Below are 27,398 nucleotides of genomic sequence, written 5' to 3' on the forward strand. Positions count from 1 at the left end.
GCACACCTAAGGCACGTACGGGGACCGACCTTAGGTGTGATGTATATGTCCCCTAAATTGACTAAGAACCGTTTCCTGGTCAAAGTAACCTTATCTTTCGAGAACACTACTGTTCAGTGTGAGGCTATGATTGACTCTGGGGCAGCGGAGAATTTCCTAGACAAAGAGTTCTCTGCTAAACATCTCCTGCCCTTAAGACATAAAGAGAAACCTATAGCAGTCGAGGCCATTGATGGAAGGCCTCTTACCCAGCCTTTCATCACACACGAAACTCTGCCAATCACTGTTTCAGTGGGTATTCTCCACTCTGAAGAAATTACCTTTCAAATCATATCTTCACCTACAGTTCCGATAATACTCGGTTTCCCTTGGCTCCTGAAACACAATCCACGTTTAGATTGGATTGAAGGAGAGATTGTGAGTTGGGGTGAGAGATGCAAAGGTGTTTGCTTTAAGCAAATCCCACAACCTATTGGCACCATTAATGTTCCTGTTACACCTCCCTTGACCACACAAATTCCTCAGCAGTATATGGATTTGAAAGAGGTATTTAACAAGGTCCAGTCAGAAGGGTTACCTCCTCATAGACCTTATGACTGTACTATAAACTTGTTACCAGGGACTATGCCTCCCAAGGGAGGAGTCTATGCCTTGTCCCCCCAGGAAAATCTTTGTTTGGAGGAATATATTAAGGATGCTCTCAGAAAGGGTCATATCCGTAGGTCCTCCTCACCAGCCGGGGCTGGATTCTTCTTTGTCTCTAAAAAAGAAGGAGACCTACGCCCTTGTATTGATTATAGGGGTTTGAATAGGATTACCATAAAACATGCCTACCCTATTCCCCTTATATCAGAGCTATTCGACAGATTAAAGGGAGCTCGAGTCTTTACCAAGCTCGATCTCCGAAGTGCCTACAATCTAGTCAGAATTAAGGACGGTCACGAATGGAAGACCGCATTTAACACCAGAATGGGACATTACGAATACCTGGTTATGCCGTTTGGATTATGTAACGCTCCAGCGGTATTCCAGGATTTTATCAACGATGTCCTAAGAGAGTACCTTCACATGTTCGTTCTAGTGTATTTGGACGACATTCTCATCTATTCCCCAGACCTAGAGACACATCACGAACATGTGAGAATTGTACTGAAAACCCTGTTACAGAACGGCCTTTACTGTAAACTGGAGAAATGCCAGTTTGACCAAACGGAGATACAATTCCTTGGATACGTTATATCTCCGTCTGGTTTCCAGATGGATCCTCGTAAACTGGAGGCAGTCTTACAGTGGCCATTACCCAAGGGCCTTAAAGCTACTCAACGCTTTATAGGTTTTGCGAATTACTACCGCAAATTCATAAGGGGATTTTCCTCCGTGATTTCCCCTATAACCAATTTAACAAAAAAAGGAGCAAATTGTATATCTTGGCCCAAAGAAGCAAGAGAGGCATTTGAACGATTAAAATCTTTATTTTCCTCAGCACCTGTCCTGACCCATCCTGATCCATCCAAACCATTTATCCTAGAGGTGGATGCATCAGAGACAGGAGTTGGAGCCATTCTGTCTCAAAGAGAGAGTCCTGATACGCCTTTACATCCCTGTGGATTTTACTCTCGCAAACTCACACCTGCAGAGAGGAATTACGACATAGGGAATAGGGAACTTTTGGCCATTGTACTTGCCCTTAAGGAATGGAGGCATCTCTTGGAAGGTTCCAAAGAGCCACTTTTGATCTTTACTGATCATAAGAATTTGGCTTATATTGGGGACGCTAAGAGACTGTCCTCTCGTCAGGCTAGGTGGTCATTGTTCCTCTCCCGATTCAATTTCGTAATTACATACAGACCTGGTACTAAAAACACCAAGGCAGATGCACTTTCTCGGCAGTTTGAGACAGATGAAGTTCCGGAACAGGTGATATATCCTATTGTACCTCCTGAATGCCTCATTGCCACTACAGTTTCCGAAGTGTCTTCTCCACTCTTCTGTGCCATAATAGCAGATCAAACTCAGGCACCTGTGGGAAAACCTCCGGACAAACTGTATGTGTCACCTCAGTTTCAAAAGAAGGTACTAGATTTGTTCCATGACAGCCTCACAGCGGGCCATCCTGGAGTCCATAAAACTCTCTCTGCCATCTCCAGGAGATTTTGGTGGCCTGCTCTTAGAAACGATGTCAAAGAATATGTTGGGGCATGTCAAATATGTGCTGTTTCTAAAGTTCCTCCCAGGTCACCTCCTGGACTATTACAACCACTGCCCATACCTAGTGCTCCATGGACCCACTTGGCCATGGATTTCATTGTGGATCTACCCAGTTCAAACGGGTTTAATACAGTCCTTATGGTCATTGATAGATTCACGAAGATGGCACATTTCGTCCCACTTAAAAAATTACCATCTGCTCAAGATCTAGTTCAAATATTCTTGAGAGAGATCTTTCGGTTGCACGGTGTACCCAAAAGCATAGTATCTGACAGAGGTACCCAGTTTGTTTCTAGGTTTTGGCGTTCCTTTTGCAAACAATTGGGCATCGAACTCTCCTTTTCGTCAGCATATCACCCTCAAACAAATGGAGCAGCAGAGAGGGCGAATCAGTCTTTAGAAGCCTATTTACGTTGTTTTATAAATGCCAATCAATCTAACTGGTACGAGCTCTTACCCATGGCTGAGTTCGCCAGAAACAACGCCACTCATGAATCTTCTAATCACAGTCCATTCTTTGTTAATCAGGGTTATCACCCCACTGTTTTTCCTTCTACATTCTCAGACACAGAAATCCCCGCTTTGAACACCCGTTTAGATTCGATTCATGATACTTGGGATTCCGTCCATTCAGCTCTGCAAAAAGCCTCATTACGAGCGAAGGTCCAAGCTGACAAGAAACGGGGCGCTAATCCTGTCTATATTCCAGGTGACAGGGTGTGGCTCTCCACAAGACATATCAAGCTTAAGGTCCCATCCATGAAATTTGCCCCTCGGTATATTGGTCCCTTTCGAGTTACCCAACGTATTAATCCAGTGACCTATACTTTGGCACTACCGGCTCATATGAGAATAGCGAATACTTTCCATGTGTCTCTGCTCAAGCCCCTTACTTGCAATCGCTACACTAGGGTATCCACTCCTCCTCCGCCCTTGGTAGTGGGTGATCAAGAGGAATACGAAGTCCGTTCTATTATGGACTCCAAATTATCCAGAGGTGTCTTGTCCTATCTCGTTGACTGGAAGGGTTATGGTCCCGAGGAACGTTGTTGGGTTCCTGCTGACCGGGTCCATGCGCCCCGTCTTATCCGGTCATTTCACAACCGCTTTCCTCTTAAGCCGGGTCCTTCCCGCTCGGTGCGCGGTCTTCGAGTGGGGGGTACTGTTGCGGTCACCGGCCCGCCGAGCCTCACGGTCGTGCCCGACCGGCACGACCGCTCCGACTACACAAGCTTACCTGCTCGTCGGCGAGCCGGGAACCGCGCGTGTAGTTCTTCCGGGCATCACGCCCGAATCCAATATGGCGCCGACCACGTGGTCGCGTCTATGGATAGCCCCGCCCCCGAGAATTATACTAACGTGTGCGTGACGTCACGACGTCAACGCACACATACGTTCTGGGGTCAGAGGTCGCCCTCTGACCAATCATAGCTTAGAGAGGGGTATTTAAACCCCTAATTCACCCTAGTACTTTGCCATGTCGTGGTTTCAGTTTCCTGGTTTCCTGAAAGTGCTAGTTTCGTGTTTCTGATTTCCTGGTATCCTGATCCTTGGCGTTTCCCTGGTTATTCTGATCTCTGGTTTCCCTGACTTGGCTTGTCTTATCGGTATTGAGTATTTTCTGGCTTCCTTGACCTCGGCTTTCCCTTTGACCATTCTCTGTCTCTAGCGTATTAGTCCGGCCATTCTAAGGTCCGGTTTACGCTCTGTCCTGTTATTTTTCCTTTTCTGACTTATGTATATGTTTACATAGATTCTGCGTGCTGGACCACATTACTAGTCGTGACATTACGACATGGCCATGGATCCTGCAGAACTATGCAAACATATGATCGCCTGTGAAAATAGGGTGGAGGATATGGACCACAGGTTAGACCAATTTGCTCAGGCATTTCAGACCCTGCTCCAGAGGACTGCCTATTTAGAGGTCCCTCCTGTACCACCTGTGGTTCCGCCACCTGTAGTGGTTCCCGTACCACATAAACCACCGTCCATAACTTTGTCACCGCCCCCTCGTTATGGAGGTGATTCTAAGGAATTTAGAGGTTTTTTAAACCAAATAGAATACCACTTTGAGGCCTCCCCAGGTTCATTCCCAACAGATAGATCTAAAATAGGCTATCTGATGAACCAATTAACTGGAAAAGCCTTGACTTGGGCTAACCCCTTATGGGAAAGTGGTGACGCAATAGCCCGTGATTACAGTACCTTTCTTACGGCCTTTAAGGCTACATTTGAACCTAAAGGCAGGGAGAAGAACGCTGCCAAAGCCCTTATGAGAATCAGGCAAGGCAATCGTTCTGTAGCCGATTATGCAATAGAGTTCAGGACATTAGCGTCTGAGGTTGATTGGACCAATAGCGGTCTGGTGGCTGCTTTCTCTGAAGGTTTAGCTGAGAATATACAAGATGAAACTGCAGCTAGAGACCTTCCGGTTAGTCTTAATGAGTTTATTGCCTACATGATAAACATTGATAACCGGCTCAGAGAGAGAGAGAAAAACAAACAACGTAACAGACGTTCTAATTTGTCCATAGCTCCTCGTTTCTCTAACCCAGTGGTGAGTAGCCAAACGCCTCTTCCAGAACCTGAACCCATGCAATTGGGTAGTGCTAAACTCACTGAGGCAGAGAGACAACACAGACGTAACGAGGGGTTATGTATGTATTGTGGCAAGAAGGGACATCTAAGATCGTCATGCCCGGTTCGGCCGGAAAACTTGCACACCTAAGGCACGTACGGGGACCGACCTTAGGTGTGATGTATATGTCCCCTAAATTGACTAAGAACCGTTTCCTGGTCAAAGTAACCTTATCTTTCGAGAACACTACTGTTCAGTGTGAGGCTATGATTGACTCTGGGGCAGCGGAGAATTTCCTAGACAAAGAGTTCTCTGCTAAACATCTCCTGCCCTTAAGACATAAAGAGAAACCTATAGCAGTCGAGGCCATTGATGGAAGGCCTCTTACCCAGCCTTTCATCACACACGAAACTCTGCCAATCACTGTTTCAGTGGGTATTCTCCACTCTGAAGAAATTACCTTTCAAATCATATCTTCACCTACAGTTCCGATAATACTCGGTTTCCCTTGGCTCCTGAAACACAATCCACGTTTAGATTGGATTGAAGGAGAGATTGTGAGTTGGGGTGAGAGATGCAAAGGTGTTTGCTTTAAGCAAATCCCACAACCTATTGGCACCATTAATGTTCCTGTTACACCTCCCTTGACCACACAAATTCCTCAGCAGTATATGGATTTGAAAGAGGTATTTAACAAGGTCCAGTCAGAAGGGTTACCTCCTCATAGACCTTATGACTGTACTATAAACTTGTTACCAGGGACTATGCCTCCCAAGGGAGGAGTCTATGCCTTGTCCCCCCAGGAAAATCTTTGTTTGGAGGAATATATTAAGGATGCTCTCAGAAAGGGTCATATCCGTAGGTCCTCCTCACCAGCCGGGGCTGGATTCTTCTTTGTCTCTAAAAAAGAAGGAGACCTACGCCCTTGTATTGATTATAGGGGTTTGAATAGGATTACCATAAAAAATGCCTACCCTATTCCCCTTATATCAGAGCTATTCGACAGATTAAAGGGAGCTCGAGTCTTTACCAAGCTCGATCTCCGAAGTGCCTACAATCTAGTCAGAATTAAGGACGGTCACGAATGGAAGACCGCATTTAACACCAGAATGGGACATTACGAATACCTGGTTATGCCGTTTGGATTATGTAACGCTCCAGCGGTATTCCAGGATTTTATCAACGATGTCCTAAGAGAGTACCTTCACATGTTCGTTCTAGTGTATTTGGACGACATTCTCATCTATTCCCCAGACCTAGAGACACATCACGAACATGTGAGAATTGTACTGAAAACCCTGTTACAGAACGGCCTTTACTGTAAACTGGAGAAATGCCAGTTTGACCAAACGGAGATACAATTCCTTGGATACGTTATATCTCCGTCTGGTTTCCAGATGGATCCTCGTAAACTGGAGGCAGTCTTACAGTGGCCATTACCCAAGGGCCTTAAAGCTACTCAACGCTTTATAGGTTTTGCGAATTACTACCGCAAATTCATAAGGGGATTTTCCTCCGTGATTTCCCCTATAACCAATTTAACAAAAAAAGGAGCAAATTGTATATCTTGGCCCAAAGAAGCAAGAGAGGCATTTGAACGATTAAAATCTTTATTTTCCTCAGCACCTGTCCTGACCCATCCTGATCCATCCAAACCATTTATCCTAGAGGTGGATGCATCAGAGACAGGAGTTGGAGCCATTCTGTCTCAAAGAGAGAGTCCTGATACGCCTTTACATCCCTGTGGATTTTACTCTCGCAAACTCACACCTGCAGAGAGGAATTACGACATAGGGAATAGGGAACTTTTGGCCATTGTACTTGCCCTTAAGGAATGGAGGCATCTCTTGGAAGGTTCCAAAGAGCCACTTTTGATCTTTACTGATCATAAGAATTTGGCTTATATTGGGGACGCTAAGAGACTGTCCTCTCGTCAGGCTAGGTGGTCATTGTTCCTCTCCCGATTCAATTTCGTAATTACATACAGACCTGGTACTAAAAACACCAAGGCAGATGCACTTTCTCGGCAGTTTGAGACAGATGAAGTTCCGGAACAGGTGATATATCCTATTGTACCTCCTGAATGCCTCATTGCCACTACAGTTTCCGAAGTGTCTTCTCCACTCTTCTGTGCCATAATAGCAGATCAAACTCAGGCACCTGTGGGAAAACCTCCAGACAAACTGTATGTGTCACCTCAGTTTCAAAAGAAGGTACTAGATTTGTTCCATGACAGCCTCACAGCGGGCCATCCTGGAGTCCATAAAACTCTCTCTGCCATCTCCAGGAGATTTTGGTGGCCTGCTCTTAGAAACGATGTCAAAGAATATGTTGGGGCATGTCAAATATGTGCTGTTTCTAAAGTTCCTCCCAGGTCACCTCCTGGACTATTACAACCACTGCCCATACCTAGTGCTCCATGGACCCACTTGGCCATGGATTTCATTGTGGATCTACCCAGTTCAAACGGGTTTAATACAGTCCTTATGGTCATTGATAGATTCACGAAGATGGCACATTTCGTCCCACTTAAAAAATTACCATCTGCTCAAGATCTAGTTCAAATATTCTTGAGAGAGATCTTTCGGTTGCACGGTGTACCCAAAAGCATAGTATCTGACAGAGGTACCCAGTTTGTTTCTAGGTTTTGGCGTTCCTTTTGCAAACAATTGGGCATCGAACTCTCCTTTTCGTCAGCATATCACCCTCAAACAAATGGAGCAGCAGAGAGGGCGAATCAGTCTTTAGAAGCCTATTTACGTTGTTTTATAAATGCCAATCAATCTAACTGGTACGAGCTCTTACCCATGGCTGAGTTCGCCAGAAACAACGCCACTCATGAATCTTCTAATCACAGTCCATTCTTTGTTAATCAGGGTTATCACCCCACTGTTTTTCCTTCTACATTCTCAGACACAGAAATCCCCGCTTTGAACACCCGTTTAGATTCGATTCATGATACTTGGGATTCCGTCCATTCAGCTCTGCAAAAAGCCTCATTACGAGCGAAGGTCCAAGCTGACAAGAAACGGGGCGCTAATCCTGTCTATATTCCAGGTGACAGGGTGTGGCTCTCCACAAGACATATCAAGCTTAAGGTCCCATCCATGAAATTTGCCCCTCGGTATATTGGTCCCTTTCGAGTTACCCAACGTATTAATCCAGTGACCTATACTTTGGCACTACCGGCTCATATGAGAATAGCGAATACTTTCCATGTGTCTCTGCTCAAGCCCCTTACTTGCAATCGCTACACTAGGGTATCCACTCCTCCTCCGCCCTTGGTAGTGGGTGATCAAGAGGAATACGAAGTCCGTTCTATTATGGACTCCAAATTATCCAGAGGTGTCTTGTCCTATCTCGTTGACTGGAAGGGTTATGGTCCCGAGGAACGTTGTTGGGTTCCTGCTGACCGGGTCCATGCGCCCCGTCTTATCCGGTCATTTCACAACCGCTTTCCTCTTAAGCCGGGTCCTTCCCGCTCGGTGCGCGGTCTTCGAGTGGGGGGTACTGTTGCGGTCACCGGCCCGCCGAGCCTCACGGTCGTGCCCGACCGGCACGACCGCTCCGACTACACGAGCTTACCTGCTCGTCGGCGAGCCGGGAACCGCGCGTGTAGTTCTTCCGGGCATCACGCCCGAATCCAATATGGCGCCGACCACGTGGTCGCGTCTATGGATAGCCCCGCCCCCGAGAATTATACTAACGTGTGCGTGACGTCACGACGTCAACGCACACGTACGTTCTGGGGTCAGAGGTCGCCCTCTGACCAATCATAGCTTAGAGAGGGGTATTTAAACCCCTAATTCACCCTAGTACTTTGCCATGTCGTGGTTTCAGTTTCCTGGTTTCCTGAAAGTGCTAGTTTCGTGTTTCTGATTTCCTGGTATCCTGATCCTTGGCGTTTCCCTGGTTATTCTGATCTCTGGTTTCCCTGACTTGGCTTGTCTTATCGGTATTGAGTATTTTCTGGCTTCCTTGACCTCGGCTTTCCCTTTGACCATTCTCTGTCTCTAGCGTATTAGTCCGGCCATTCTAAGGTCCGGTTTACGCTCTGTCCTGTTATTTTTCCTTTTCTGACTTATGTATATGTTTACATAGATTCTGCGTGCTGGACCACATTACTAGTCGTGACAAATAGTAAATAACAAATCTCATTTGCACGTTCTTTGTGGGAAAGATGTAAGTCTCTTTGTCAATAAAGTTCCTAAGCATTTTGAACTAAATAATGTTATAAACGATTTTATTTTTTCTGTTTATATATTTATTTATTTTTGTCTTTTTATCCCTAACTAACGTGACATTAAACTCCATGAACTACCACCCACTCCAATTAAGTAAATCAAATTTAAAAAAAATTAAATAAAATAGTCAGTCAGCTGTCAGAATTTTTAAAACAGAAGAATTTGTAAACCAGAAGAAAAACTATAACAAAAATATACATTGAATTGAGAACTTATTAACCCTGAGCATGGAGAACTTTAAAGTATTTCCCAATACAAAGGCTGTGCTGAGAGGGACAATCAGGGCACTAAAAACTCATCTCAGTTCTAATACCCCTGTGGTAACACACTCTGCATCTTTTCTGGGGTTTTTTATTTTGGAGGTTGGTGATATTCGAAAGCAGAAATGACCTGTCTAAATGCTTCTACTGTTAGGCCTTGCTGATGGTTCCCTACTGTGGCACTCAGTGAGCAGCTAAGAAATTAACTGAAATGAAATGTGAGAAAGGTAAAATTCAATTCAACATTTGTCGTTCTGAAAAGAATGAAGGCATTGTGGTTGGACGTTTCCATTAAATAAATACTCACTATTTGTACCACACCCTGGTCTTTCACATTATTAGATATGGCTGCAGCAGTTGATTGGACAGGTCAACTCCCCCATGTTTTTGTTGTACTGCTTAATGCAGACTACCAGCTGTCTTTCTTCCTGACTGCCATGACCTACGACCCTGTGAGTGTGTTCACTGTGCATGGCAGTTATGATGGACACCTCCTTTTTGTCTCTGTATTTTAGAGCCTGCAGTTCGTCCTGGCAGAAAGCAGCTTTTTCTCCTTTTTTTACATTTTATTTTTACCTGCCAGAGCTTTGAGAGCCTATGCGAATAATTAAGGATAGTGCCACAGACCACAGTCTCAAAGCAGAATAGCATTTTTTGGAGAGGTATGCTTTTATAATGATAATCAATGTAAACGTTGTACCCCTTGATTTGCTTTTATTTTATTAAATATTGTTTATTGATTTGCATCATTCTTGATAACATACATGTACCATTGAAGGAGTGTATATTATAATCAGTGTACAGAATATCACACATTGACATAGTTGATTGTACTGTTAAACATTCTTACAAACAGTTAAATGCATGTTTTCTCTAGGCGAAGTGCAAATCATATTTTTACTTTTAACAGAACTTATAGCAGGAAAAAGAGAGAGGCAAAGAAAAGGTAAATAAAAGGACTAACAAAAAAGGAGATATAATCAATCAAGTGTGTGTTCAATGACATTGAGGTAACACATGAGTTACAGGTTATACACATGTGAAGTGAACTCTGCTTAACATTGGGCTACCCAGTGGAGCGTCGCGGTTTTTCCAATATTGCGCAACTGTGCTCTTGGCTGCGACCAGTATGTGAATTATAATGGCTCTCGCATGTTTTGCTATGTGGGTTGGTATGAGGTGTAGATTTCAAGTCGTAAGGGCAATTGTGTATCTGCTGCAGAGAGGATTCTAGTTTCCAGAAGGTGTTTAACCCCTCACAAGACCAGAAGATGGGGCATAAAGTGCCAGTATTTTCACCACATCTCCAGCATTTAGGGGACGATTTAGGGTAGATGTGGACCAGCTTGTAAGGTGTGAGGTACCATCTCATTCCAATATTGTATGTTGTTTCCATATGATCTATGCAGAATGTGTCCAGTTTAGTGTGCGTGATGGCGTTACGCCACTGGGTCAGTATAAACTGTTGTTGGAGCTTCTCCTCCCATTTTACCATGTATGAGAGGTTGGCAGATGCAGTGAGATCCTGAATCAACTTGCAGCAATTAGTCAGAGGTTTCTTGGAGGTCCCTTTTCCTTCACACATCCTGCCAAAGCCGGTAAGCGTTGTAAGAATTGGGGGCCGTACTCCTACCTTTTGGACTATATGTTTAACCCTTAGCTAATGGAATAATTCCCTACCTGGAAGAATATACGTTTTTTGCAGTTCAACGAACGCTTGGAGTCCAGAATCATTAAACAAGTGTGCAATAGACCCAGTACCTGCCGCTGTCCATCTATGTAGTGGGAGGTCAGGAGTGTAGTATTTTAACACTTGTATAGGGGCCAACAGGAAAGGAATAGCCTGGGAGCCCAGGAATACCAAATATTTAATGAGAATTTTGTTGTAGGTAAGAGTTCAGAGAGGATTGGTCTGTTAGCGGAAGTTACCCAAATCAGCTCCAATAATTAGTAAGGTGAGCTGCGGGAGTTCTTCAACGAGAGCCATATGGTGGGTCTGGGAAGTGTAACAGGGCACCTATCTGTGCTAATGCAGTCGCTATATAGTATTTACATATGTCGGGGACACCCAAGCCACCCACCTGTGTTCTAGAGCAGATAGAGAGAGCAGGCACTTGTGGGGGTTTCCGTTTCCAGATATGCACATTAATGATAAATTGAAATTTTGCCACTATCGCTTTGGGTACTGCAATGGGGAGAGTGCTGAATAGAAATAAGATTTGGGGTAGTATCATCATTTTAGCGTTCACTCGTCCCAGTCATGATATAGGGGAGATCAGGTTTTGATGGTTGGCATGAACACACCCTACTTCAAGAGAGTGCGTGACGTAGTTGTGGTGGTTAAAGTTTACTATTTGCCTGCACTAGACCGGAAATAAGGATAAAATCCCCCTTAACACCACCCACACTTAAGCATAATAATATAAATATTACTATTTTGACACTGCCACCACCAAGACGATTTATAAATGGGGTGCCTTGGTCCCCCAGGTAACTGAATAATAAAAACCCACCAAGTTCAACTTAGCACAATATTTAAGCAATTGCAAAACACTAATTAGTCTCTTTAGGTAACGTGATTCTGTACCAGACAAAGGCAGAACTTAATAAAAGAATATTTATTAAGAGCAAAAAATAGTCACAGTGCTTAAATAAAAACATGATAAACAAATTATTTACACCAACAACAGATAAAAAAAAAACAAAAGTGATAAAATAACAGAAGTCCTAATCACTAAGGTTTTCAAAGTAAAACTTCTGCCCAGGGGGTCTATAGTAAGAAAGGTGGTGACTCACTTAGAATTAGATTCTGTCACCCAAGCAAGTCCAAAGATACATAGCAGAATCATTAGACATATAACCTGTGGATTACTAGGCCTCGCCCAGAGGTGGAGTTAAGGCGTACCTATAGTAACTATTAGTAACCACCCCCTTGTGTTCCAGACCAAATGGAAACATTTGGTTCTATCTCCTCTTATGCACTTGCCACAGAAATAATAATTGCATCTTTGAATTGGTTACCATTTCTCCATTCCATAGATATGTCACACTTCTTACTTGTGACTCAATATAGCGGACATCAAAATCCCTTCCCCAATGATTAAGTTACGCTAATCATGTTTAGGCTTGATTAGAAGATTGTGCTGGTCACATTCTTAATATAACAAAAATGAGGCTTAATTATTATTCTGTGGGTAAATATTAATGTTTCTTTTTTGGCTTTGGATATGATATTGGAACACGCTTGTTTTTTCCGCTTGTTTTTTCTCTTTTCTTAAAAGCTAATGATCATTAAAGGGACACTATAGTCACCTGAACAACTTCAGCTTAATGAGGTTGCTCAGGTGAGAGCTATAGCTCCCTGCAGCCTCTCATGTAAACACTGTATTTTCTGAGAAAATACAGTGTTTACATTGAAACCTAGGAACACCTCCAGTTGCAGTCACTCAGAGTGAACCAGAGGGACTTCTAAGTTGATGGGGGCATAATATGCCTCCATCCACTCAGATCTGCTGTGCACGAGCATCCTGTGATTCAGTATATCCTCCCACTGCATGCAGACACTAAACTCTCCTCATAGAGATTCATTAATTCAATTCATCTCTATGAGGAGATGCTGATTGGCCAGGGCTGTGTTTGAATCATGCTGGCTCTGCTCTTGATCTGCCTCCTTGTCAGTCTCAGCCAATCCTATGGGGAAGCACTGTGATTGGATCAGGCTATCACATGTCAGCAGACTGCTTGTTTTTCCTGAGTCTTACAGCATACAGATTTACAGCTTCTGGCTTGAATACAGTAATATTTTTACTATATTTATGGAGGCATGAGGGGCCCAGGGGGGCTAGATGGTTGTATTAACAATATAGGGTCAGGAATACATGTAGTTGCACTGGTGACTATAGTGTCCATTTAACATATCAAAGAAATCAACTAATCAATTAAAAGGTAGAGGCCATATGGCTGAAGTCAGCTAGTTTACATTGGAGCTAGACTTTCTCAAGTGTAAGATCTCACACCCTGCAGAGTCTTTGATTAATCAAAGGATCCATCCATATGGTAAATCATCTGACCCCTTTCACATCCCTATGTGATTTACATTATCCCTTCTGTCATCTGACCTTGCAACCAAGTGGCCAATTCATATATGCACTACACAAATTACATTACATGGCAATATTCTATTGTGCAACAATGAATTATGCACCCTTGGCATGACAATGGTTATGCAAAATGAGATTATGTTTGGAGAGTGCCAGTTGTATGCCCAGATAAGACAATGTTTTATTCCTCCAGTCAAATGGGAACGTCTTAGTAAGCAATTGTTGGTCTGTAGACGTCATGTGAGTGGGGAGCACTTGGGTCTTGGAAATATTGTTTTTCTACAACGAGACTGAGCCATACACGGTTAAGAGGTTCATCAGGCAGAGACTTTACAGGGTTATTTAACAACAGCAGTATGTCATCGGCAAATAATTTTTGGTGGTCGATAGAAGTGACCAACCCTGTAATAAGTGGGTCATTTTAGATATGTTTTACCAGGGGTTCTAATGCTAATATAAAAATCATAGAATAGAGGGGGCAACCCTGCCATGTACCATTAGTAAGGTATATTTTTTTGGAAAGGAAGCCTGTATTCAGCACTTTGGAAGAGGGGGCTGTATAGAGTGCGAGGATGGCTCTGATAAGGCGTGGAGAAAAACCATATTTGTGAAGGATTGCAGACATATATCCCCAGTGGAGACGGTCAAAGGCCTTCTCTGCATCAAGAGCTAAGAGCAGGTTGTACTCCTTGTTCAGTATTGGGTTTATTAGATTTTCCCAATAGTCCAAACTATGTCTTGGCATATACTCAGAAGGTATGCACATACCCACTGCTACTTTTACATAATTTGTATAACTTGATGCCTTACCAGGATCTGTTTTTAATTCTGGTACACTGGTGGAGAACCAGCTTCCTTTTTTTGGCAATGTGACTCTCTACATTTCGAGCCATAAACTGTTTTTTTCCCCAAGAACAGCTGCATAAAATCCTGTGAACTATAGTTGGACAAGTCTGCCTGAGTGGCAGTGAACAATGGGATGTCAGGTATGAAATCGTGAGGAGATACCCAGTCATCAGCACCTTGAGCAGTGCCAGAGGAATCAACACTATTTGGTTACTTCTTTTTATACTTTTTTTGTACTTTTTTCAACATTTTTACTTTTAAAGCTTTTTTTTGTTTTAAAACATGTTGATATGGCGTGTTTTTTTCTTTTTCATTTTTTCCACCATGCGTCCTTAAGGGTAGGACTGCTATGATTGAAAATGTATGTCTAGCGTAGCAAAAACGGTTACGAGAAAGGAGCAGTTTTATAATCAAACCCATGAAATAGAAAGAATGTCAAGTTTTTTTTTTGTTTTTTTTAAATGCTATGAACATTTCTATGCAAACTGTACACCTTCTTGGATTTGCTGTAGTTTAATATGTTATGAAAATGATGGTGGAAGTCGATGTAGCCAGGATTTTATTTTTTAACTACATTAGTTTATTAAATAAAACATTTTTTATACCTTCTAGCCCTCAAAATAAGTATGTCAAGACCAAGGGGGAGTATGTTTGGTAATGGAAAATAAGCTGATTTGTGTGGGACCTTTGCTAGACATAACATTAAATTGTGCAGAACAAGAAAAGCCTTAGGATATCTCCACTAAAATTCAAACTTTAAACGTGACATAAAAAGCAAGCTGCCAGTTGCTTATGAAATAGTATGATAGTACGTACACAAAAGGTCCAAAAAAAGATGTTCGTTAATGTGTTGTAATAGAGCTACGAAGATGAAAATATCAGAGAAGGACATCCTTAGAGTGGTTATGTAGTGGCAGATCATTTTTTTTATATTCAGGGTGGAGTAAAACATTTTAAGCCTTGAGGGCAACAGATGGAGAGCATTATATAGGTTACAAGTGGTTGACTTGGTCATGCTCCATTTTACTTAGCTGCCGTGCAAACAGTGAATTAATTCATCAGTATCATAAGTTTGTAAATCTATGTTGACAGAATTGATGACTTGATGATATTTGTTGCTTCTAGGCTCTAGTACTACAATGAGTTAAGTATTTTCTGAACTATAGAAATATTGGCTTCATGAACAACATTACAACCAGCAGATTGGGTTAATATTTTATAGTTACCTGAAACGCAGACGTTTAAATTTAAGTCAATCAAGAAACAAAAATAGATTTTTGTCTTTCCTGAAATTTAGCTTTGATCAATAAAAACCAAGAGACTGAGAGTCTTAGAGTATAAATTCATCTACATCGAACTCTTATGCCTAAAGAAGGAAATTTCAATAATTCAATCAGGGTTTTTTATAGTTTTTACTGAGAGAAAATGCATAGTTGTACAAACTCTTCTCTCCATGGATAATCCACTTTACATCCTTAATCCATGCAGTTTCCAATGCAATTTCAACTGGTGTGCTTTATTTTGCAAAACTGAAAGTTTAAACAGTAATATGTGACTTATGAACATGTGACATTTGAAAATGTATAGAACTGTTTTGCTGTTAACTTCAGATTAAGTAAAGCCTGTGCATCAATCACTACAGTCATATACAGTATTTAAATGCAACATGTTACTTCTGGCCAGTTTGATGATAAAGGGTAAATTTAACCATGGAAAACTCATCTTACGTACAAATAATATTTATTTGGTCAAATATTTTGTTTATTTAGTTTTGTTTTTACACTTTCTGGTTAATACAGGATTTCTGTGGCGAGACGTGTATGTGTTCATACTTGATTGAATATTGTTATCTGACAAAGCACCAGGAAATTAATTAAGTAGTAAGTACGGTAATTTACAATCTATGAGAAAAATTACATAACAAATATTAGAACACTTGCAAGTGCACATGGCAAAGTTTATGACCCAACTCTTGATAAAACTGTGATGTTATTAATTCTGAATTCTGGTTTCAGATTGTTCAGGCAAACAAATGAGCCTTTAAAATACTGAGCTGATTGAGGCAAGCAATTGCAAGAAAAAGGCATTTTAAGAACAGGCAAAGGTATATTATTAATAAAAGGTAGAATTTAATGCCAATTTATCCAAAGAATTATATGTACAAAATTCAGATGGAACGAGAAGAACAGGAAGGAGCAGATTTTAGTAATAAGACCTGAGATATTTGTTCTGATTTTAAAAAGCAATAGCTCATTGAGGAGAATATTCAACTCCCTCAAAGGCAACCAAAATGTATAAAATAATACGTGGGAGAAGCGAGATTGTTAGTTATAACAAATGTAATTTTCTATTTTTGTTAGTGACTGTTGGAGCAAGCAGATAGTTATGATATATTGGTAATTGAGATGTCCCGAACAGTTCGCCGGGAACTATTCACCAGCGAACATAGCTTGTTCGCGGTCGCCGCGGCAGGCGAACATATGCGATGTTCGGTCCGCCCCCTATTCGTCATGGAGGTGGGAGGGTCTGGGAGGTAGGGTCTGCTGCTGATTGGCTAGAATGTGTCTGCTTACTGTGAGGTACAGGGTCAAAGTTTACTCAATGATGACGAATAGGGGGCGGACCGAACATCGCATATGTTCACCCGCCGTGGCGACCGCGAACAAGCTATGTTCGCCAGCGAATAGTTCCCGGCGAACTGTTTGGGACATCTCTAATTGGTAACTTTGTTAGCTGTAGACTAATCTAACCAGTAACTTAGAGTAGAGAGATCAAGGCAGGTTTTCTTTTAATATGTTTAATATATTTAATAGAATAAAGTAGATATGCGGTCAAATGGGAAGGTTGAGAGTTCTGAAGAATAGAGGAGAACATAGGCTTCATCTTATGTAACTAGACCAAATCAGCTTAAAAGTCAATAACAGACAGTTAATTTAGTTTGGCATTAGTGTTGCAATTAGCTCAATAAAAATCCAACCTTTGTCTGACAGTTTTGTCATAATTTATTTTTAAATCTTAGAATAAAGTAGTGGACCAGGCCATGATTATGTAAACATGCCATAGGAAGATAAACAACATAAGATTAGAAATATACACACCTTAGTTTATTAGCTGGAATGATCTCTTCCCTACGGAGAGGTGGATGTACTAAAATTATGGAGGGCTTAGTGGCCTCCAAGACCCCTAGCCAATTGATAAATACAGCAATGTTTTTGTCCATTAACCCAAATGTACTCAATCCACCTGGTTCTCATGGTAGGATAAGTCATTCTACATCCTTACCTAAATAATGGTAAAGCTCAGTCATCTGGTCCAAAATGGTTAAATTGACCTCCTCAGTATTTCAGGATTCCACAGTCCCTAGTAACCAGACTAGCCTTTCTGTAATACCTCCACATGTCACTTGCGCTACTCACTCCTTGTATTTTTCTTTAATAGTAATGATGGAAAGAATTATCCTCTAAAAAAGTAAATATTAAACACTTATACAGTCTTAATTTAAGATCTGCTTTCTTCTATCTTCATCCATAAAAACATGACCAAAAACTTCACTATTGTTTTCATGTGACTTTTACAAGTGGGATTCATGGCAGCAAATATTCCTATTTTCTAAGCTTATCTCTTAGCATCAATGACTAAATTAGCTGGTTCTGTTGTTTTCTATGGGGCTTTATCACTCTTTACACATCTTGTTTAAAGTTGATGCTGCTTTACTGGCTATTACATTGGAACAAATGTCAGTTTCAAATGATGCCAGTGTTTGACTATCAAATTAATATTATAATTTTTTTATTGTGGGATAGAGCAAAAATATGAGATACTAACTAAAGGGATCCTATAGTGCCAGGGAAACAAATTGTCCTGTTGTAGTTTTACAGTGTTTCTGCTTTGCTTAGGATTGCCCTAGTTCTGTATGTTGTGTCACCCTCACTCCTTTACACATGGGGCTCTTGTGCATGGGATTAAACAAAGTGTAGTTTAAAAAGTGTTTGCAACTTCATCGCCATGCTAAGTTGTTAACTAACTTTCTATATTGCCTCTAAATTCAATCACTTCTCCACTTACAATAAGTTTCTCTCAAATAGCTTTATGAATGACTTACACAAGACAAAAAATGTGTGCCCCTTTCAACCTCACAATGTCAGCAGGTCGAGTTGGCCAATGGGTTAATCTGAGCTACTCTGCTTGAGTCCAAGTACCACTTCATGAGAAACTTTTGATTAATCCCCTAGTGAGAAATGCTCTGAGAAACACAACAGATATATGTTAATACTCACATTCAAATGTCTTCCCAAATTCTTGCTCCTATTGTATGTAGACTAGTTTTAGTGGTGAGGAAGACTGGATTAAGCAGGAAAATTCATGAGCAAGTGGTTTACAAGAGCTTTTTTCTCCCAAGTATGTTATAAATGGAGATGCTGTTGTATATATTGTGATATGATATAATATGAATAACATGTAAATAAGTAAATAACTCTAGAGGGTAAAAGCAACTCATCTTGTAAGGCAGAAGATGGTTTGATGCCAGTTGTTGTGAGAAGGTGATGTGTTTTGGTGATCCCCCTTCTTTCCCACTCAGTCAAATGAAAGCTAGAGGTGGAACGCTGTAAGGTAGGGAGGGGCGCAACAGCCTGTTCGGGTAAAGGACTTACCAAGGCGTCAACACATTTACTTGTGTCTTGAAGCATTTTCAGGATAGAAGGGACCATCTATTTAGGCGCCTATAACAACTGAATTAATTATACAGTATTTTCTAAACATAACTACAAGGGGATGTGTGGACCTATCAATGTGAACCATTCTTGGTAGATAGCAGATGAGTAGTAGTAGTATTGATTAATGTCAGGGAGTCCCAATCCTCCAATTTTCATCAGTGGCCTCATTGACCCGTGCAACATTCAGGGTGGTCTGCTCCTCCACACATACTGAGATAAGCTTCTGGAAATTATTTAACATGGTATTGGGGGAACTAAGGACAGTGTGTGAAACAGATACAAAATAATGGGTGGTAACTTCTTCCCATTCTTCCTAACCATGAAAGCACAAATATTGTCCATGATTTGATCTTGATCTTGAACATGTTGTTGGTCTTATGTACACATCCTGGATGTAACTTAACCCCTTAAGGACCGGCCTGTTTTTGCGATGTTTGTACGTTAAGGACCAGAGCCGTTTTAACACTTTTGTGGTGTTTGTGTTTAGCTGTAATTTTCCGCTCTCTCATTTATGGTTCGCATACAAGTTATATATCGTTTTTTTCACGACAAGAAGGGCTTTCTTTACATACCATTATTTGTATTATGTCATATATTGTATTTAAAAAAAAAAAAAAAAAATATGGTGAAAAAGTTAAAAAAAAACATGTTTTTGGACTTTTACTTGAAAAATCTTTTACTTATCTACAAAAGCAAATGAAAAAAACTGCTAAATAGATTCAACATTTTGTCCCGAGTTTAAAAACACCCAGTGTTTACATGCTTTATTGCTTTTTTGTGCAAGTTATAGGCCTATAAATACAAGTAGGAAATTGCTGTTTCAATATATATATATTTTAAATGTATCAATAGTGACATTGTAACACCGTTATCTGTCATAAATCCCCGAAACACACCTAACATGTACATATTTTTTTAAAGTAGACAACCCAGGGTATTCAAAATGGGGTATGTCCAGTCTTTTTTAGTAGCCACCTAGTCACAAACACTAGCCAAAGTTAGCATGTATATTTGTTTGTGTGTTAAAAATGCAAAAAACGCTAACTTTGGTCGGTGTTTGTGACTAAGTGGCTACTAAAAAAGGCTGAACATACCTCATTTGCAATACCTTGGGTTGTCTTCTTTTGCAAATGGTATGCCATCATGGGGCTAATTCTCATTCCTTGGCTACCATACGCTCTCAAAGGCAACCCAACCAATCTGACAAATTTCAATAAAAAAAAAAAGTAAAATCAAGCCTTATATTTGACCCTGTAACTTTCACAAACACTATAAAACCTCTACATGTGGGGTCCTGTTATACTCAGGAGACTTCGCTGAACACAAATATTAGTGTATCAGAACAGTAAAATATATCACAGCAATAATATCCTCAGTGAAAGAGCTGTTTGTGTGTGAAAAATGCAAAAAACTTAACTTTCACTGACAATATCATCGCTGTGATATGTTTTACTGTTTTGAAACACTAATATTTGTGTTCAGCGAAGTCTCCCGAGTAAAACAGTACCCCCATGTACAGGATTTAGGGTATCATAGAAAGTTACAGGGTTAAACACAGTGCTAGCAAATTAAATTATCTGGACTTTCGGCCTGGGTTGGCAGGCAGGTCCCTCAAATTGCAATCATTAAAATTACTTAATTAGGTATTACATAAATACGCATGTATAATTTTAATATATATACATATTTATATATTTGACGTCTACGTGTATATTTATGTTATTTATGTAATTATTTATGTAATTATGTATGTGGACATATGTATATTTTGTATTATTTTTATTTATTTATTTATACATAGATATATATATCATTACATTCTAAGTGTATTTTTATATAAATATATATATATATATATCAATATCAAAATACTGTTAGAATAAAATTGCATATATATATATATAATTTTTTTTTAATTATTAAAAATTATTTTTATTTTTTGTTATATTTTTTTATTAACATATTATTTGTATTTTATAATAATATATATATACCATATATATAGTTATTATATATATTGTATATATTCGTGTGTAATTTAAATATAAGTGTATTTTTATATTAATATACGTATATATAAATATAAAAATACACTTAGTATGACATATATATGATATATATACATATATTATATATAGGTATATATAGATATAATACATGTGTATATATCATATATATATATATATATACACATATTATTATTATTTTTACACTGATTGTTTTTTTTCACTTTATTTTTTGATTTTTCACTTGCAGGGAGACTGCCTGTCAGCACAGACAGTCCCCCTGCAGGCAGACACATGGACCCCTATTGCGGTCATGTGATAGAGTGATCACATGGCCGTTGGGTCCTGATCTGCCGAGGGGGGACTGCCCGGGCAGACAGGCAGTCCCCCTGGACCGAGAGGAGAGCTGATCGCCGCCGTGGGACCGACGGCGATCAGGTAAGTAGCCCCAGACCGTTATGACGGTTCAGGACCGTCAGCGGTCCAAACGCACGTTTTACCGCTGACGGTCCTGAACCGTCAGCGGTCCTGAAAGGGTTAAAGGACCACTCCACACTTCCAAACTCCCCACCAAAAAAACCCACAGTTAAGTAGATATACCCCAATTAACACATATATGCATATTTTCATGTATGTATTCATTGGGAATATAGTTTAAAATAGCTTACAAAAGCGGCAGTTCTTATGACTGCAGCCTTTGTAAGCCCCTCCTATTTTTTTCCCGGAAGAGACTTTCAGTCTCTTCACAAGGAAATAACTTTTCATTGAGAAACCTCTGACTTGGTCACACGTGCATGCAATCCTCCCTGACTGTTTGACAGGCAGAGGGGAGTTCCCTGGTTAAATCAGCACTTTTATAAACTGAGGTTAAATGAGAATAATCCTCACCGATAAAGCACTTCAGCAAGCTAAAGTGCTTTTGGTGTATGGAGTGGTCCTTTAATCGACCCTTTCTCTACCAGGAACAGATCAATTATGGTGTATGGTGGGCATGGGAATAGAAAGTGTAGTCACAAGAGGACAGGTACAATGTTTGCCAGGTGTCCCACCGATCATACATCTCAAGTAAACGAGAAAAATGCTTACAATTTGCTGGAAGTCTCAGAAGGGGGCCTATCTGCCAGTGAAGTGGAGTCCAACAATGAATCATGAATGCAATTTAAATCTCCATGTATAATTAATTGCTTTGTCTGCATTGTATTACAATTCTATCAAATTAATGGGATTCGTCATTTGTTGGGAGTATATAAGTTTCCTAGTGCAAAGGGTTGATAAGGACCCTTCTCATGGTCATGGCTTAAAGGTCTGCAAAGAATGTAATGCCAGTGTATGGCTGTGGTAGGGAAGAAATTTTGTAAGTAGCTGACATGAAAGCTAATTTTGTATGATAGAAGTGAACTCTTGCAATAGTGTTTCTAGCTATTCTGGTAGAGATGCCTTTTTGTTTTTAGAAGCTGGTATGCATGGTCCAACGGGAGAAAATGCTCCTCAGCACAATAAAGTAAAGCCTTGAATAAGTCCTGAAAAAGGCATCCATAACCACTGCCTCAGGAAAACACTATACATAGTGTTTTTCCATGACCTGTCCTCCAACTTTAGCTAGTAGGGCTTGGTGCTCATCATTCATCTTATGTAATTTGCCCATAGCTCATTGTGAGCAATGCCCAGCTCATCTGTTTTGCACTCGAGTTTTTCATTTCTGTCTGCTAATTTGAGTATGTCATGATGCACACCAGCTGTGAAAGCGTTGAAGTCTGCTTGAATAGTCGACCGAAGATTGCAAAGCAGATCCTGCAGGTTCTGTTTTTAAGATATTGGAACTTTCCAATATGTACCCTGGTGTAAGTGTCCAATGGTGTATCTGAGCAGGGTGAGGATGTGGCCAAGCAGCCACCATCTTGATCTCCACAGGTTCCCTCTTTTTTTAGCTAATTTTGAGGTGTCAGCTGCTCTGTGGGCTTTTGAGAGGTGCATAGTGCTGTTCAAAGGTAATTAGCAACCAACACGCTTATTCCATGTGTCCTCTCTTTGGCTGTGAACCCTCCCCCTACATATTTTTCATTTACATACCTACTATGGTTATTCCATTCAATTATCAATAAAATTGTAAGATAGGGGGGCATGGCCAAACACTCGATTCGCATGGACCTGCTTCCTTAGAGCTCTGGTGAATTATCTGCATAAAGAGCGAATTAATCAGGCTACACCACTTTATAAATAGCCGTGGGCAAGCAGGAACTGACATGATGTCTCACCACAGCAAACCAAAGCCGACCAGCTAAAGCCGCGAAGGCCACTAGGAATCCCAAGATGGCAGCAGCAAGGGGTCAAGAGAGGGATCTCCATCTCCCCCCTTATCCTCAGCACCATCACTGGAAGATAGCCCCATCACTGTGCCAATGATGTAGTCCTTCATGGCAGACTTCGCCAATTAGATGCAGGACACTATCACTGGCCAGATGAAATCACTGGCGGGAGAACTCAGGAAAGAGCTGCAAGACTTGGGCCTATGCACATCTCACATAGAGAACTTCATCAGCAAGCAGGCCACTGCACACAATTGCATGGCGGACAAGATCCAACAACTAGACTATATCATAAAAGAACAAAATCTCAAGATTGCGGACCTGGAGGTTAGATCCAGGAGAAATAACCTCTGCATCAGAGGAATCCCAGAAACCTCTGACAGACTACAAGGCTACCTTCTACCCTTCTGCCAGGACCTCATACCGGAAGCACATCCGGACCAAGTGGTGCTGGACAGAATCATCCCATCGCTCAGGAGGCCAAAACACCTCCCAGCCTCGACGGCCAGAGATGTTATTGCTTCCAGGTGAAGGAGCGGATCGTTAAGGCAGGCAGGAACGGTGATCTACCTGAACCATATACAGGACTGAAGGTTTTTACCGACCTGTCTGCACAAACCCTCCAATTCTGGAAATCCCTGGCGCTGATCAACTCTCCGCTGAGAGCGCACGATGTCCCATACCACTGGGGATTCAATACCAATCTCATAGTCCATCTTCACAACTCCAATCATCCCATTACTTCCGTGGAAGAGGGTGTAAGGAAATTGACCGAGTGGGGGCTAGCCAGACCGGACGTACAACTGGACCCCGGGGCTAAAATCCCCAGACTGTCCATAGACTGGTCTATGGCCTAACATAATGGCTGATTATATTCCTGCATATCTGCTAAACCAGTTAATTTGTGTTCATGACGTTCTTTCCGGTTCCCTCTCCCTAACTAGAGTCCTAATAGGGTTGTCATGTTGGTTTAACCTTTAGGCCCTGTAAACTAACACCAACACTCCATTGACCCACAGGGCCGTTTCATAATACTAGTGGGCATCTTCCATACAACCCAATACACATTAGTCTCGGTCTACTTTCCTAACTCAGACTCACATCATTTTTTAAGCACTATCATCCAGAAAATAGAAGACTACAATCAGGGGGCCCTTATTCTATGTGGAGATTTCAATTTCATCCATTCACCCCAATTAGATATGTTTGCAGGGCCCTCTGGTAGCAGATGTAAAAAGCTATCCAACTCCTGCAAACGCCTTACCGCACTCATTTCTAAACATCGACTCTATGATGGCTGGAGAGTAACACACCCTGCGGAGAGGGATTATACGTTCCACTCTGCAATACACCACATCAACTCCCACGTAGACATTTCTCTTGGATAATGCATCCCTAGCCCAACTATTTGACTGTACTATTGGTTCCTTTGCCTGGTCTGACCACTGCCCGGTTTACTTAATGCTGCATGACTCCTTCCAATACAAGGGCAAAGGTAACTGGAGACTCAATGAGTCTCTTCTCATGGACACCCCCCTCACTTATACACATTGGGAAAGAACTTGAACAATACTTTCAACTTAATAGTGGAGGAGATGCCTCGGATACATTGGTCTGGCTGGCCCATAAGGCAGTTGTCAACACCAACCAGAACTTATCCGCTGTCACAAACAAATAGCAGACCTGTGAAACACAGGACAAGTCTAATCCAACGAAAGAGCTAGCAGTCAAAATACAACAGGCTTACCAGAAACGACAAGCAAAAAATTCCTAAACAGGCTGAAAGCCACCACCTACTACTCCTGTGAAAAAGTGAACAAATACTTAGCAGCGAGGTTGCAAAACAAACTCTCCACTAACAAAATTGAACACATCATTGGTGAGGACGGGATAAAGAGACTGGGACCTCAGGAAATTAGTGACAACTTTGCCCAATTTTACTCTAAACTCTATAACTCGAAAGACGACCCCACCACACACAATCCCACCGATTTGGAGATAGGAGCATTCTTTGATAGTGTTAGTCTCCCGCAACTTACACAAACACACATAGAGGACCTGCTTAGACCCATCTCACTATGGGAGGTAGAAGACACCATCTGGAGGCTGCCAAGCGGCAAGTCTCCTGGAGCGGATGGGCTCTCCAAAATATACTATAAAAAATTTGCTCCGATAATAGCTTCACACCTACTCATTTCCTTCCAGCTGGCGATGGATAGGGGTGCCTTGCCATCAGAGATGCTGCTGGCCAGTATAGTGAGCCTACCCAAGCCTGACAAATCAACTGACAATTGCAAGAATTTCTGCCACATTTCCCTTCTGAACACAGATGCAAAACTCCATGCCAAAATACTTGCAAACAGACTCGCACCTCTACTGCCCTCTATCATCAAAGACGACCAGGGACTGTAACAAGACGACAGGGACTGGATAACACTGGTAAATTATCTGTGGTATTCCAGCAGCTCAGTGGAGCTAGACAACGTGGTCTACTGCTTGGACTAGATGCGAAGAAGGCGTTTGACCGCCATGGCTGGCCCTTCCTGAGAGGGGTTTTGGGGGCCTACGGCTTCCCTCCACATGTGATTCACCAAATACTTTCACTATACTCTGCCCCCACCACACAGATGCTCCAATCAGGTTTTATCCCTTTGCCTTTTGGGATTTCCAATGGGACGAAGCAGGGAGCCTACTCTCCCCATTGCTCTACGTCTTGGCACTAAAGCCCCTGTTGGAGGCGATTAGGGCGAACAACGAGATCCATGGGGTTAAGGTCTGCAAAGGAAATCAAAACAGGGGCTTTTGCCGATTATATTTTGTTGTAAATAATATTAAGTACCTAGGGATCACATTCACAAAAGCCCACTCAGATCTATATTCGTGTAACCTCCTAACGAAATGGTCCCCGTTGTTCCTGTCCTAGATGGAACGAATTGTAGCGGTGAAAATGATGATCCTCCCCAAACTTCTTTATTTATTTTCAACCTCCAATTGGAAATTCCCTAAACCTTATTCTTTAAAGCGGTACAAGCGGACATAAACACATTTGTGTGGAAGGGGGGAAGACCCAGGGTGGCCCAGAGTTTACTAAACGCACCTAAACAAAACAGAGGTCTGGCATTGCCCAATCTCCACACATATTACTATGCAACAGTCCTGGCTACTGCCCTCCCACATTTTTCATCTAAACCCCCCAACCCCCTCCAATGGTTGCATTTGTAGAGGGTTCTTCTGGCCGCACATACCCTGGCCAACCTGGTATGGATACCGAAATGAGTTACAATGCTGAATCCCTGAAAAAAGGTGGAAACTAATGTTTAAATCACCCAGAAAGCTAGTCATATCTTCTAATCACCTTACAAAATGGTTTACAGATGGTATTTGGTGCCTAGTAGACTGCACAGACTATAACCCAACACACCGGCCACTTGTTGGCGCTGTAACGCTGAGGAGGGCACTGTCTTGCACATACGATGGAATTGCCCACATATTCAACCCTTTTGGAAAGGGGTCTTCGAAACAGCACAAGCAGCAACAGAATGTAACATCCCAATATCACCCCTCCAACTTTTACTACTTAAACTACCTATGGGGCTAAACAAAGCCAAACAGAAATTAATGATACACACAGCATTGACAGCACAGAGGCTCATTGCACAAAATTGGAATAAGACAACCCCCTTGCATCTCGCGGAGCTAGATACTCAAAGCTCATTAGAGACGGGCTTAAAAAATGTTTTCCCCCCTAACCATATCTACCAATCGACATGGGAGATGTGGAACTCGTGGAGATTGCTTACCAATTAAATGTCACTACGACTGCATGGATGATAGAAACATAGAAACATAGAATGTGACGGCAGATAAGAACCATTCGGCCCATCTAGTCTGCCCAGTTTTCTAAATACTTTCATTAGTCCCAGGCATTATCTTATAGTTAGGATAGCCTTATGCCTATCCCACGCATGCTTAAACTCCTTTACTGTGTTAACCTCTACCACTTCAGCTGGAAGGCTATTCCATGCATCCACTACCCTCTCAGTAAAGTAATACTTCCTGATATTATTTTTAAACCTTTGTCCCTCTAATTTTAGACTATGTCCTCTTGTTGTGGTAGTTTTGATGTGGTGGG

Source organism: Pelobates fuscus, chromosome 5 (genome assembly GCF_036172605.1).
Source record: "Pelobates fuscus isolate aPelFus1 chromosome 5, aPelFus1.pri, whole genome shotgun sequence".
Classification (NCBI taxonomy): domain Eukaryota; kingdom Metazoa; phylum Chordata; class Amphibia; order Anura; family Pelobatidae; genus Pelobates; species Pelobates fuscus.